At 43.4% G+C, this 15,881-nt stretch overlaps 1 protein-coding gene across 1 annotated transcript in view; it reads left to right on the forward strand.

The window, feature by feature from the left end:
• RORB (RAR related orphan receptor B) overlaps positions 1 to 15,881 on the forward strand; it is a 129,885-nt gene that overhangs the window by 10,124 nt on the left and 103,880 nt on the right. The window lies entirely within an intron of this gene.

Genomic DNA, 15,881 nt, shown 5'->3' on the forward strand with positions numbered 1-15,881 from the left:
CACTAGTTTTCTTCAATTGCAATATAAAAAGATCTAATTTAAACTATTCCATTCCTATCTCCCACAAAGTTGAATTTAGGAGGTACAGTCTTACTATCAAACTATTAATTGAACTATCAATCTATTGGTTGAGACTTTCAGAATATGTTACTTTCCACATTATTATCCAGATGGCTCTTGATCATCCAGGTGTTAAAGCATTTTTTCTGGCATCCCCACCCTTAGCAAATTGTGTGTTTCATGTTGCAGTCAGTCGAAAAGCCACAATAAGATGGTGACATTGAATGACTATTGAGTGATATTTGCAAAGCCACTGACTCTAAGCATATCCGGCCTTCCGTTTTGATTATTATAGCGCACCATATGAGTTTGCACTTATCTTTTGTAAAATGAGCAACAGTTCCTATAAATGTCTTTGTCCAGGAAATCCCCTGAATTTTGCTAATTGTAGGACAATCACAAAATTCAGTACTTTATTGAAACATATAGAATAAATTGTGATCATACAATTTCACCGTTTTTACACAAACTCCCTGTTCCAATTCAGATGAGATGTAGGTCTGGTCACGATTCTGTGAAAGAGCTATCTGCAAAGTTGGATAATCTTCTGTAATAGTGGGCTCACACTTGGGGCCAGCAGGACTATATGCATACTAACTTTTCAGGATATTTATAAGAGATAAACCTTCACAGAATTCACCTAAGTCAAACATAGTAACTGGCTATCTTGATGATCTGGAATGGACCTCACCTTCCGGAACATATGGTGGATACCCCTGTAAATGGGATTTTGGATCTTTCCATCTTACACAGCTCTGTCAATAGTCCAACACTACCCTTTCATTTTAGGGTGAATGTTCTGGTGGCATCCTTGGCCTTAAGGTCAGTTTTTAAACTTTTTAAGAGCTGCTGGGTTAAGTGTGGCATGTTCTCACAACAATTCACCTTGACTTCCTCTTTCCCACGTGTCTTTTAACTATTAGAACTTTCCACTATTCAAAATCACAGACTCATACAATCCAAACTGCCACTAAAATGCAGATAACAGTGAGAGGTCTGTTTGAATTTCTACCACAGAGATTGCAAGTTTAGGTTGATAGAGTGTCTTGGCAGCATGACTCATGAATCAAGAACATCTGGCTCAATGTCAGTGATACTAAGCTTTCAGCCATTTCCCATGGAGTGCTTTTGGCCATGGACAGTGAGGGTTGGCCACATGATGACCAACCCTCACTATGCAAGACCTTCGGAACTTCAAAGCTACTAAGCGTCTACTCATCCTGCTCTAGCCAGTCCCTTTGTCCAACACCCATTAAGTGGCCAACCCCCAACTTTGAACAGCCGTCAGTTGTGCACAGTGGATGTTTTGTGTAGGGCATGGCCGCCCAAGCAGCCATAGGGTGCCCAACCCCCTCTGCGCATGGCCTTAAGCCGTGCACAGTGGGGTTTTAGGTGTAGGGCCTGGCTTAATGCCAGGACCTGCACCCAAGCCCCATTTAGTGCCCAATCCTGCTGTGCATGGCATTTGGCAGTGCACAGCAGGGGTTGGACATCGGGCCTGGACTCAGCCTGGCCTTGTGTTCAACCCCTTATGGAGTGACCAACTCTGTAGTGCATGGCTGTGTGCAGTGGGCACTAGTCGCAGGGCCTGTAAGCAGGCCAGGCCTAGTGCCCGACCATTATGGAGCATCTAACCCCCATTGTGCACAGCCTTTGGCCTTGGTTGGCCACAGGGTCCGGTCTGCTGCACCCAACCAATTCTGCGCACACCCTTCGGCCATGCACAGCATGGGCTGGGTGCAGGGTCTGGACTATGATCTTTGAGATAGCTGTCATTTTTTCTAATGGTTAACCCCTTCATGTCCAACCCGAGCCTCTCTTTAAATGATAATTTTTCAGAAATGGCTGAGCAGATTTACACCAAATCACAACAAGCACGCTTTCTGAGTAAAGTTCTAGCCTTTTGCCAAATTTGGTGTAATTCCATTCACCTGCTTTATGTTTATCACAGAGCAAATATTCTTATGGAAATTAACATTGAAAATCACACTATTGGGGCCCAACTTTTTCTTGGCCCCCACTTGACGGATCAGTGCAAAACTTTCCATGAAGGAGCCAAAGTGTATGAACCTTTTTTGGAAAAGTTTCATGCATATTTGTGAAACATCGCCAAAGTTTTTAAGAAAACAAATAATACCTTCTCCCTGGAATCTCTGACCTAACTATACCTACACTGTAACGACCACCCCTGTCTAATCTAATGTGTATATATTATGTTTGTGTGTGTGTGTAAGTATATGTATATATCTTACAGAGTGGCGATAGTCACTCTACAGTTATAGTTAGGGTTGCCAGAGAAAATAATTTTTAGGATTGTTGACTGTTCATAACTTTGCGCCTGTTTGACAATTCTTCATAAAACTTTGCAGACCAATAACTTTTTCTACATTGGTGGGGGATTGAAAGTTTTGCATTGATTGGTCGAGGGGCTGCAAAGAAAAAAAGGGGGTCCAAAAAGCATTTTTACTTCAATTAATTTTCCAGAGAATTTTCTGTCACACTTAGCAGCCAAATGGCTTAATGGATTTGGAACGAAATTTGACAGGATTATACATTGTGGTGTGCAGATGAAACTTTTGGGTGGTAGAGGTAAGTAAGGTAAGTGTTTTTACACTTCTGAGGAATGTAAACTTTGTTAGATCTGTTGCAGCTGTAGACTTGTGAAATTTAAAAATAACTATGATGGTACATGGGCTAATCACTGCTTTCCAAAGTCAAAGGCAGCCATGTTGTTTTAATGACATTTTGGGGGTGTTCTTGGTTAGGGACTAAGAAGTTGGTAAGTATCAGGTTTTATATTTTACTCTACCTATTACCACAGTACTTACTAGTAAGTTCAGTGGTACTTAAAACAATGAAAACATTTTTTTTGAAAAACACTGCCATACACTATATTCCTCAAAAATTGTGCAGTACAGTGTATTTACAATTTTGCATGTTTTTAATGCTATAAAAAAGTATATTCACCGACAAAATATTACACAACGTAATTTTTTTTTTTTTAAAGGTACATTTGAGAATACATGCCGTAACTTCTAGGTACTTGCGCGGCACTCTGTAAATACACACTGTATTCCATTCTGTAGCCACACTACATTTTCTATAACTCCCCACTCTGCCATGCACTGTGCACTCAAAAATTATGTGGTTTGCGATGTCATAGGTTTTATTGCAAATGCTATTATTTTACATGCTGTAAGTGATATAATTTAATAGGGTATAAGTAGTGCATGAAGAAAGTGAGTAACAGTTAACGTAGTGTGGCTACAGAGTTGAATACCGTGTATATAGAGATGTTGCGATTTATAATAATTTGAAGGTGTTGTGTAAGATATAAATTAAAGGTACACGTATAACTTTAGAATTTCAAATTTGTAAGTAGTTTAAGTTTGATTTGTACCTAAAGGATAAATAAAGTTATAGTTTCAGTTAAGTGGTGTGTAAATTATAAATGTATGTTATAACTATAACTTGAGAATTTCTTAAGTTTGTGCAGTTTAAGTAAGTTGGGCTTGTATAGATAGAATAAATAAAGTTTTCCTAACTAAAACATATCCTTAACCTTTGAATTTTTGATTGAAAATGTATCTACAGCAAACTATGACTTCTAAAGGCAGTTTTTTTGCCACAAAGAGAGAAAGAGAATATATTTAGAAGCTCTGTTTTGCGTAAATGGTCATGTTGATCTATCAGGACTTCCTGCAATAAATGAGAGTGTCTCTCAATACCTGCATGAAACCTCTGCTCATTAAGTGTACAGTAAATAGGAAATCTGGTGCAGATTTCGAAAGCCATTCTTCATGGACGAGATCCCTCTCATACATTTTTAAGTCTGTCTTCTGTGGCTAATCCTTGGGCTAGATCTAACAGGTACATAATTTGCAGCAGAGTATATCCTTCAAACAATTAAAAATTGAACACAGAGTTGTGAGGGGTATGCTAGTAATTCTGTAATTTGTATCTGAAAGTTCTATAAATAAAATTTAAAAAAAAATTGAACACAGAGTTCGTTAAGAAGGGGCTGTCCATGCTTTTAGCTCTGTAATTGACTCTGGGTTGTTATGCTTTAGTCTAGTGGTCCATTAGTCCACAGGAAATGTTTTTGCTCAACTTACAGCTTTGTCCATGTTTGACAAATCTGCATTGAACTTTAAAAACAACTGTAGTTTGTTTACATCTGATACTTTAAAGTTCTTTGTTTATTAGTCCAGCAGGAGATATGTTACCAGGAGTCCCAAAAGTTGCATTGCTCTTTCAAATTCCCATGGGCAAGATTCTGTTCAGTGTAGAGCAAAAATAAGATCATTGGCTTTGCCTTAAAATTTGACGGGACAGAGGGCTTAAACTGACATAGTGCCTTTTGAGGTTTCCTGTAAATCTCTCCCAGCGTTTAAAGAAATCGAAACATTTTATTTGAGTGTATGTTGACGTTTGGCACTAGAGGATTCCTCAACCAAGCAAAATAATAATAATATGAGTTTGGTATTTTATTGTCTGCAAAGAGTTAATGTGAAAAATATTACTGTGGACAAGGGGCATTCTGTGAAGACCCCTCTCCTCCAGCTGGACAAAGGCATACTCCAGAGGATTACAATGTGTACATTTGTAACAAACATCTTGAAAGTTAACTGTGGATCAATGTGCAGTGAAATAAGCAGATTGCAAGCCACCTTACATGCCTATAATATGTACAAGAGTCTGTGAACTAAATTGCAGGTTCACAGGCTGAAGGAAAACACAATGGCATGGAAGCTGGACACAAGGCATTACAGAGGCCTCCTACTCCACCGAGGGCCTTCATGGCATAACCAGGACAGTGAGGGTATCGGGACATGTCATAGTAGATGGCCATACCCTGCATCCAGTGATCATGATGTTGCTATTGAGGGCACACATACTGCATCCCTATAGCAATTATGGGCAGCAATAAAAAGCAATAGATTCACTGAAAAACATGATTAAATGTCCTGTGCTAAAACCACATACTGCTGCATTCAGCTGGTCATTTCCAGCATTAGTGTATGTCAGAATCTATATTGTTGCACAAAAATATCATGGCCTAAATATCGACTGCAAAAATATTGTGAATGTAGAAATATGAAGAGAAAGAACACGTTTACCTTCCTAATCTCCACATTTACGCACCTTGAAGATGTATATATCATGAAGATACATAACGTTGGGTAATGTAAGCCTATGCATACTTATGTATTCTTACCTTACCACTATTTCTGTGGTCAATATTTGGGCCACAATGTTTCGTATTATAATATTCTACCTACCATATACTGATAAAAAAATCTACTAGTACTGCATGTCCCTTTAATTTGTTCAAGTGTCACTCATTATACAGGCTAAGAGCCTCAGAGGGCATGAGGGACCATTTTTCAATGCACTTTCTAAGAGCCCTCTCCTTCCCTCAAACAGGCTGATTCTTTTTGGCCTCGGGAAAGGGACTTCCTCCTCCTCTCTTTTGATATCTTGTGCACGGTTTTTTCTAGTCTGTTCATCCCTTACACATGTCTTGAAAGCGCACTTGCACGCTTCCCACGTGCTCTTGAAACAGAAAGGTAAGGGTGTTTACAAGTATGAAATTAAATACATAGACACATATGAGAATTGGGGCCATTGAAGCCCTCAAATGTCCTTTATTAAAGAAAAGAAAATAGTCAAATTTTTTCTTTAGAAATTGTTAATACCTTACAGCGGGTCTTAAAAGCAGAACTCATTTTAACATCTAGCAGGTAACACCAAAGAACAAGCAGTCTCTGCAGACACTCTGACTCGCTAACACCCAGAGATGACATTAAGAGAACGCTTTTATCAGCTGCAAGGCTGCTAAAACAGAGTGAGGTGTGAAGAATGTTCTGTGAGCATGTATGCAAATACGTTAATTGATACTTGAATAAGATTCAGAAGTTCACTTTTTCCTTTAGTTTATCTTTACTTTGCTTGCATTACCTGGGATGAATTCTAATACACATTCGATTGCACCAGCCAACTATCCTGTGGTAGTTTCTTTATATCATTACAAATGCCCGATACTTACCGGTAATCTTCAATACTCCTGGTCCTGTTGTCCTCGTCGCATTGATGACAAGTGGAGATAGTCAACTTTGATGAAGACTTGAAAATAAAAAGACTCTTCTGTTTTTTTGGACAATACTTGAGTCGTGCTATATATGATGTCACGCGTGTTTGATTTACTTAAATCATTGTGGTAACAAACTATTGGGTTGTGCTCTGTCTAACAAAGCTTTTGGTCCCAAACACAGCCCCTACAGGCAGCCCAGGAGCGCCCCAAGTGAGTGCCCGGGCAACACAGACCATTCAGCACCCGAAAACCCAGGCGGACACCCAACCAGGCAGCAACCAGGCTCGAACCTTCTGAACCATTGAGAGCAGAAGAGAGCCGGCGGCACCAAGGTGGCATGGACGGAGGCCAAGCCAAACCAGCCGCTAGCCGGCCCACCAGTGGCAACCGGAGAACAGCTCCCGGACCGTCAACTACACAACGGCCAAAGAAAGGAGAACTCTCACAGCAGAGCATAGCAGGGGGAACCAGAACCTGGCAAATGAGGGGCCCGGTACCCTAACAGCTGCAGGACCATGCCACAGAGCAACAGCCCCAGTCAGCCAAAGCACAAAATGGGAAAGGACAGCAAGAAGCACATAGCACCAGGCAGTCCCTCCACTTAGGTACAAACAAGGCCTGACCCAGCGCAACTCCTGAGAGGGGACAAGACCAGGGGCAAACAGGGTGGCATGGCCGCTGGCCACAAAGAAGGGCCAAGGAAGGAGGAGTGCAGGGCAATGGGAGAAAGGCAGCCAACTTCTGCAGCCCATCATCTGTAAAAGAGAAACCCACCAGCACATGGCAGTCACAGGGGGTCTCCCAAACAGGGAATTTAAAGACTACAGCACTTGTCTCAGGCAAAGTCCCATCCATGTAAAAACCAAGCTCCTGGGATCGGAGGAGAACAGGAGCTTGCATGCGGTAAGGCGACGCATACATACTCCACGGCACCAGGATCCCTGGTGGAATCGCTATCAGGTAGAACCGTAGAGAACAGAGGAGATCAGGCGCCAACGCCAGCTTACAGCACTGGGAATACCCAGCAGAGAGAAAGGAAACAGGCAAACTGCTATGCGGTACTCACGCGGGCGGGGGGGCCGGGAGACACCTTAAAAATGAAGAAGACCGCCACTCAAGCCAGCCCAAGGCATACCACTAGCATCCATGCTAGGGCAGGAGGCAAGTAACCAGCCCAGTCGCCAGGCACTCCAGTGGAATCAAAGTTCTACCTTCCCACAGCAACAGACATCCCAAGGCGGTCTCACAGCTAGGAACAAGGCAGGTCCAACCATGCCCAACTGCAGAGAACAGACCAGAGGCAGGAAGACATGGGAACGAGCGACGCAGCTCATCTTCCACACGGCCAGGCTTTAGGAAGATGCACCCTCCAACCCGGAACTGACCGGGAGGCCGGCTTACCACCCACAAAGGACCGGCCCACACCCCAAGGAGCCACCCGGAAACATCCAAGCCCTGCAGGCCAGGAGGCAGCACAGAAGACACCCCGTCCAGAACAGCCAAGCAGCCAGACAGCGACTGAAGAGGAATGCAACTCCTGCCCAGCAGGAGTATCACCAGCAGCTTGTACCATTCCTGTTGACAGACAGAAACAAAGAACAGGTGGAATGCTGGGTAAGTAGGGCTTCTGTACTCCCAGTGGGAGGGGTTGGGGTCCCATCATTCATCTGTTCTTTTTTTCTGTCGGGATATGAATATCTCCACTTGTCTTGAATGGGACAAGGACAGGAGGGACTGGGGGCTCATGTATTATTCTTTGTGTTACACCCTACTTAATGTGTGTCCTTTGATAATTTTGTGTACGAGACAGACTCTACATTTTAAATGCATATTAAAGAAACTTCAGGGCGGATACAGTACATTCATAGTCCAATTAAATATCAAGAACAATCGATAAGTACAATTTATCAAAGAAAATAATTTGTAATATATCTTTTTTATCTCTTTTCCTACATACAATCCTACTGTCAAAACTTGACCACTTATATTGCAACAGCAAGAGTATTGGAAATGGGGTTACTGGCTGAGGGGGGTGAAACCCTACTCAAGCAGCAACACCAATTCTTATCAGGGTGAAACAAGCAAACCCCAAATTAACCTGTGCTTAATCCACTGGTAGCTTGATGATTTGTATAAAGTATTATGCAGCACTTCAAACAGTAATACAGTGAAAACAATACACAAGAGAAATCCCACATCAATTTAGAAAAATAGAGTCAAATTTAATAAATTATTTGAGAGCAAAATGACAAAAATCAAGCCAATAGAACAGAAGAGATGCAATTTTAAATATTTAAGTAAAATAGTGCCTAGAAGCACAAAGCACCATATGTGATTATCTGGTCGAAAACGACCAGGACAAAGTCACAAGTTCAGGCAGACCATGATGGAGTGTGGGCCAGATACTGGGACCAAGTTATGCCCGCTGAACAAAGTAACTATAATCCTGGTTTGTGGAGTATTGCGAGACCCTGCATCATGGACTCCTCGTACAACAGTGGTTCAGAAGAAGCTACGGGGCTGTGATGTGGGGTCCTGCATTGTCATTGAGGATGCAAAGTCCAGCATCAAAGATTTGTTGTGCAGAGACTGCTGGGGTGCGATGCAAAGTACTGCATCAGCATAGAGGATACCGTCAACGAGGAGCTTGTGATGCCAAATCCTGAATCGAGGTTGCAGGGGTTCGAGGAGACTGTGGGCTGCAATAAAAAATTCAGCATCAGGGATACATCATGCTGTGGCAGTTCCTCAGCAGAGAAGATGTGTTGCTCTGTGGTGGTTCGATCCACAAGACCACAGCTGGACTGAGCTGGCCGAGTACTTTCAGGCACACTTCCAGCTGTCCAGGACTGGGGTGGCACCACTTTGGTGGTAGGACTCACAGCAGACAGAGTCCAGGTGCTGGGTTCAAGGTGGGTGGAGAATTTTCAGTCCCTGAGGCTCTGATCAGGAGGCCACCCAACTAGCCCTTGCCGTCACTGTGCTGATCTTGGGTTCGAGATGCAGGTCCAGTCATTTTCACTCTGGCAGCAGAGCAAAGCAACAGCAGGGTAGCAAGACAACCGAGTAGCAGTCCTTCATGCAGAGCAGCACAGCAGTCTTTCTGAGTCTTCCACAGGCTCAGAGGTATACTAAAGTGTTGGGTCTAAGGGTCCATTATTTATACCTGTGCCCACTCTGAAGTAGGAGTAGGTTCTCTGGAGGGTTCCACCTCCCAGAGGTGTTTGGAATTTCCTGCCTCCCTGCTCTGGCTCAGCTTGTCTGGGAGCACAAAAGACTAGTGTCAAAACCTTTGTGAGTGTGCTCTGGCAGAGGCTTTTTGATGTGCAAGTGTTGTAGGTACCAGCTCCTCCCCATCATCAAGTAATAGATGGGCCATTCTGCCAACACTTATTCCCTTTTGTCTTACTGTCTGGAGCAATACACAAAGACCAACTGCCAGTTACATCTAGTCATGTGTCCAAGGATATAGCTGCAGGCAATAATGGTTAGGACAAGAAAATGCCAACTTCCGTGGCTTTTTCAGAGTTATGACTTTAAACCCAACTTAACCATTAAACAGGGCTTTAAATTGCAATTTTTCATACACCAAACTTTACCTTCCTATCTGCTCCTAATTAAAAGTTATTATTTAATAAATGTAATAAGCTAACCAAATGTTATCCTGTTGGAGAAGTAGGCCTTGCAGTAGCGAAAAACAGATTAAAGAATTTTTCACTACCAGGACATGCAAAAGTTAAAAGTACATGTCCAACATTTTCAATACAGTGCACTTTGAGCTATTTCGGGCCTACCCTGGGGTGACATATATACTAAAAAGGAAGATTTAGGCCTGGCTAAAGGTTTATTTTGCCAGGTTGAAATGACAGTTTAGAACTGCCAACACAGGCTGCAATGGCTGGGCCGAGGCATGTTTGAAGGGCTACTTAAGTGGGTGGAACACTCAGTGATGCTGGACCACTAGTAGCATTTAATTTACAGACCTGGGGTAGATATAGTATCACTTTACCACAGACTTACAAGTAAATTAAATGTGCCAATTGAGTTGAAACCAATTTTACCATGTTTAGAGCAGAGAGCACAAATACTTTAGCGCTGGTTAACAGCGGTAAAGTACACAGAGTCCTAAGGTCAACAAAACTGAGATCAGCAAAATTAGAGAAGTAAGGCAAAAAGTCTGGGGGAAGACCACCCAAAGTCTGTCAAGTCTAACAAAGAATCCATATCAAAATCCATTTAATGACACTTCTACTGAATTTTACATAGTACAATCCTCAAGTTTTGATATTAAAAGCGAAATGTGATGTTTAGCAGCCACTTTAAATGAATTGATGGCTGCAGTGCCTACCTACAACTTGCAAATAATATCCTCCTCACATTATAGAGCCGCAGCCTTTAACTTTTTCTCAATCAAACACATTTTACAAGTGAGCTGTTCCTACCATTTTCACTGTGCTGCAGTGTGTGTAAATTTTGCCTCTGAAAAATTGTTGAAAATTACGTTCTAAGTCATGGAATGCCACTCACAAAACAAACAGGTGACCAATATATCTGGCAAGTTTGATGAAATAATTGAACATAAGATACTACACCCTCAACCTTTAATTGTAAGCAACAGCTACTGAAATGTTTTTTTCAATTAAGAAGTGAAACATCACCCGTAGAAGCAACCAATGAGCCATGAGGACACACAATAGATCTTTCAAAGAATTTGGAAACACAATTTTGGAAGCCTGGAGGTACTTCTCTTTCTTGTAGCAGCACATCTAGGGCATATGATGACACTTTTGGACCATGTAACAGCACTAATGGAGACCTTAAGTGCATGCACTGAAGATATTTGGCATATTTCAGTGGTGTATGGTTTTTAAAACCTCTAATGCGCTAAACACCCCTTGCCTATAGCCAGATGTTTAAATAACCTGAAATGTGATCGAATTAGATTGTATCCTTCCAAATCATCCACTTGAGTGGCCATTTTAGTGCGTATTCCATACTCGTAACATGAATTTGGCTTATCCTACATTTATGTAATTAGTTACTAATCTTTCATTTAGGATCAGAATTTAACAATTAATTCCTTACCTTAAACCTTTTAGCAGTGAAACATTTGTTGTAATGTAGTTTATTGTAATGACAGGGCAATAATGATGAAAACATAGGAAACATATAGCCTTTATTGAGCATTCAATGGCATTTCTTACAAATTCACATCCCTCACTACCCCTAAAATCCCCTCCGCTGACATCTTGCTGTTCAAACTTGACTCCAAAGTCTCCCTTTAACATGTGCCCTTGTATACAGGCCACCTACCCACTCGCCTGATTTCCTACAGATTTTTAGTAGCTTGACAGCTGAACTCGCAATAAATCATGCCAAAATCCTCATCATAGGGGACTTTAATTACTAGCCTCATGACGTGCGCGAGAGCACCTGCTCAACACACTTCACAGAATCATTAAACGGTCTGAACTTTACTGAGCATATTAAATCGGCCACTCACATTAAAGGACACACCCTGGATCAGGTCTGGAGCTCTATTCTGGCAATCACTGATCTCCAGATTTCCCCCTGTGCCTGGTCCGACCACTTTTTTATCTCCTTCTCCATCATCAAACCCCCCACTACCAAAGCTCCCATCACCGACCCTATGAGGGTCAGGAGCTGGAGTTGGGTAGACATCCCCACCCTTTGTGCTTTTCTCACCTCGGCTTTGCCCAACACCTCACAATCCTCCAGCCTGTCACTCTCACTTCACTCACAGGCCGAGGATCTCAATTCCTGGCTGGCCCAGGCTAGAGATAACTTTGCCCCTTTGAAAGAACTTAAGAAGAAGAGGCCCCATGACGCCCAGCTTTGGTTCACTAAGGACCTCAAAGACAAGAAACTTGCGCTGCGCCAAACTGAGCGCAAGTGGAGACGAGACTACTGTCCCCTTAAGAAATCCACCTTTCTCACGGCCTTACAAGATTATAAAGCAGCCATCCACCTAGCCAAAACCGAATACTTCTCCGCTAAAATCCTGAACTCGACCTGTAAAATTAAAGCCATCTTCTCGATCGTAGACAAACTGGTGAAACCTGATCGGGTCACTATCAAACCCCTGCCATCACAATCCCTCTGTGACTCCCTCAACTGTTACTTCATTGAAAAGATCACCAAAATCAAAACATCCCCAAGGCCACATCACCCCCTGATTGCAATTGCACACCCCGTAACTCCGTTCTTTTCACCAATTTTCCTTTGCTCACTGAAGAGGTTTTTTTTCCCTCCTCAGAAAAGTTTGTTCCGGCTCTCCGCGGGACAGCTGCCCCCCTCACATTGCCCAGGAGATTTTCCTCAACATACCTGACCCCCCCTTTCCCTCCTTAACAACTCTCTCACCTCTGGCGTAGTCCCCAACTCTTTTAAAACCGCTGTAGTCTCGCCCATTCTCAAAAAAGCAAGATCCGATCTTGGGGCATTATGTAACTTTCGCCCAATTTCTTTTCTCCCCTATCTGGGTAAAATCCTGGAGGCCTTTGTGGCAAATTGCCTAAGTACCTTTGTGGAAACCACCCACTACCTGGACCCCCATCAAGCTGGCTTTAGGCCTCAACACTCCACCGAGTCCATTGCCCTGGCCGTCCATGATGAGCTCAGAAAGTAAGCCGATCAGAACACTTCACAGGCACTGGTGCTCCTGGATTTGTCATCGGTGTTTGACACCGTCGACCACGCTTTTCTCCTCAATCGGGTCGAGAGCGCAGGCATTCGGGGCCCACCGCTGAAATCGATCACCTCCTTCCTCCAAGACCGCTTCCAAGCCGTCTGCCTCCCCCCTTCGCCTCGGAAGGGAAACGACTCACCTGTGGAGTCCCTCAGGGGTCCTCCCTCTCCCCCCTTTTGTTCAACTTGGATGTCCTTCCCCTGATCTCTGAACTCCAGAAAAGATCAGTAGTCGTTTTCAACTACGCTGACGACCTGCAGCTCATTTTCAACATTGACCCCTCCCCCTCCTCTGTTGAGAACGTTCAACCCACCATGACCTTCATCAGCACTTGGATGAACCCAAACCAGCTCAAACCTAATCCTGACAAGACTGAGCTGGTCCTTACGGGGCCCCTAGGTAACCCCTGGAACTCCACCTTCTGGCCCCTCTCCCTTGGCTCCCCTACCCTCCCTTTTTAACTCGCTCAAGAGCCTAGGCATCACCATCAGCAGCGACCTCTCCATGAGGGCCCAGATCAATTCAGTGGTCTCCACCTGCTTTTTCCATTTGCGTCAAATTAGGAAAATTAGCAGACTGTTGTCACATGAAGCTCTCGTTCAGGTCACCCTGGGACTAGTCATGTCCCGCATTGACTATGCTAATTCGTTGTATGCTGGCATACTCGCGTACCAATCTCACCGACTCCAACTCATCCAGAACCCAGCAGCCAGACTTATTTTTGGGCAGCCCAAGTCAAGCCACACTAAACCCCTCCTTAGGAGCCTTCATTGGCTCCTGGTGGCCCAGCGCAGCCTTTTCAAACTGGGCTGCCTGATCCACAAAGACCTCTCTTCCCAGGGACAGCCGCGGCCCGTGGAGGGAGTTACGGTGGGGCGGGGAGGGGCAGGGTGGAGGGTGCTAAAAACCAGCATATGGATAATTGCAGGTAAGTAAACAATTTAATTATTAAAACAAATTTTGTAGCGCGCCCTGCATCGTAAAATGCGATGCAGAGCGCGCTACGAAATTCGTTTTAATGATTACATTGTTTACTTACCTGCAATTATCCATATGCCGGTTTTTAGCACCCACCACCCTGCCCCTCCCCCTCCCCGCCTCCCCGCCCACCCGTAACTTCCTCCACGGGCCGCGGCGGCCCAGGGACCCTCCTTCATGACCTCCCGAATACACCGCTATGTCCCTTCCCGCGTCCTACGCTCTTCCTGCTCCGACCTCCTGTCCCCCTGCTCCTTCAGATGCAAGAGGCATGGTGGCCTGAGATTTTCCTCCCAAGCCCCATTCTTTTGAAATTCCCTTCCCCCAGAACTCCGCCTTCTCCCCTCCTATGCCCTGTTCAGGAAGTCACTTAAGACCTGGCTCTTCTCCCAAGCCTTCAACTAATTCCAACACACTGCTGTGCCCCTCAGCCCCTCCACTTAGTGCCAAGAAACCGCTGGTGAACGTGCGCTCTATAAATCCCCTTTATCATATCATATCATATCATTTCATGGGCATATGACACTGTTTCGCATCAATGTGCTCTTGCAGAAGAAATCTATTGGCTATTAGAACAACCTCATCCTTCATGTAACATCTGCCAGGATATCTGTTTGATTTCTATGTAACATCAGCCTATCCTTTTCATGTAAACTCTGCAAGGACAGCCATTGCCTGTCAGTGGAGCTCTAGACCAGTGTGTTGATAAAAAGGAAATCAAAAACGTTTGAATGAATATGTACCATACTTTGCATTTACACCGAGAGCCCTTTCATTTGTGTGCTTTCTGTGAATTGTTTTTAGAGGTTTTGAAAATATTTACAATAGAATGCTATAATGATATATTAACATTTTGGTTTGTGAACAACGCAATGAACTGACATTTGAATTCAAAGCATGTTTTGTCCATTCGTCTATTTTTTGCAGCTGGGCATTACCTACCGCCATTAATGCATCTTATTGTGTCTGCAAGTGTTACTCTGGTCATATGGGGTAGGTGAACACTCTCCTAAACGGGAGACATAAAAATTCCACTCCATCAAAAATCTTACACTAAGACATACGTTTTGTGAATCAGCAGGTATTGATGGTTCGTGAACAATCCCTCCTCTTTCAAGAACCCTTAATCTGTTAACAAATTGCTGAGGCCATATGTTGGCAAGGGAATCCTACAGAATAGATATTAGGGTCATGCAAATGTTCAAACTGATGTAGTAATACACCCTGAAAATTGTGTTGAAACCTTCAGTTGACAGATTTAAAACATGTTTAAAGCCTTAAAATCCACTATCATCTTCGAATGAAACATAACACCTGAAAATATTTTCATTTCAGTGTGCCTCTAGTAAGGTCTGCAAAGACAGTCTATGCTATATCAACAGCACACTCTCTGTTGCGCTGTTAATAGCAACTCGACATCTAAACCTCCATCGATGAGAAGGTCAGTTGAAAACATCATGCATTCTTTTGTGACCTGGACTAGAGGAACACTTCACCCGCTTTATTTGTGGGCCTTCAACCCTCAGCCATGATGTAACTATGATCACAGTTAATGTCCCTTGGTCTATGAAGCAAGGGTTTAATTATCCTTCAGATGTTTAAAGGAATCCAGGGTCAATTCTCAGGCAAGAGGTAATGCTCACCAGCACTCAGAAATTCACGGCTCCAAAGCTTCACCAAATTGATGATGCCAAATATTGAGGACTTTTTTAGTTGTGCTGGGAGTTAGCTATGACAAAAAGTAATCATTAATATCTCAGCCGCCAGAAAACATAAAATCAATAATGAGATGATCTTTTCTTTCTCATGTTATCCCTTAATCCGAAATTATTCCTGAAGTTTATGGCTTGGTTGTATAGCAAAAGGGAAACAAATGACATTGAATAAAGCCAGGCAGGTATAAAAGACTAATGGGTTGGACTCTCATGCTGGTTTTCACTTTGCGGGAGAGCTTATCTTCTCACTTACGGCCTTACAAATAATTGCTGAAGGAGGGGAGAGGACTGCGATACACCTCTAATACTCTCCCTCTGTAGAGGA

The sequence above is a fragment of the Lissotriton helveticus genome, chromosome 2_1 (assembly GCF_964261635.1).
Source record: "Lissotriton helveticus chromosome 2_1, aLisHel1.1, whole genome shotgun sequence".
Lineage (NCBI taxonomy): Eukaryota > Metazoa > Chordata > Amphibia > Caudata > Salamandridae > Lissotriton > Lissotriton helveticus.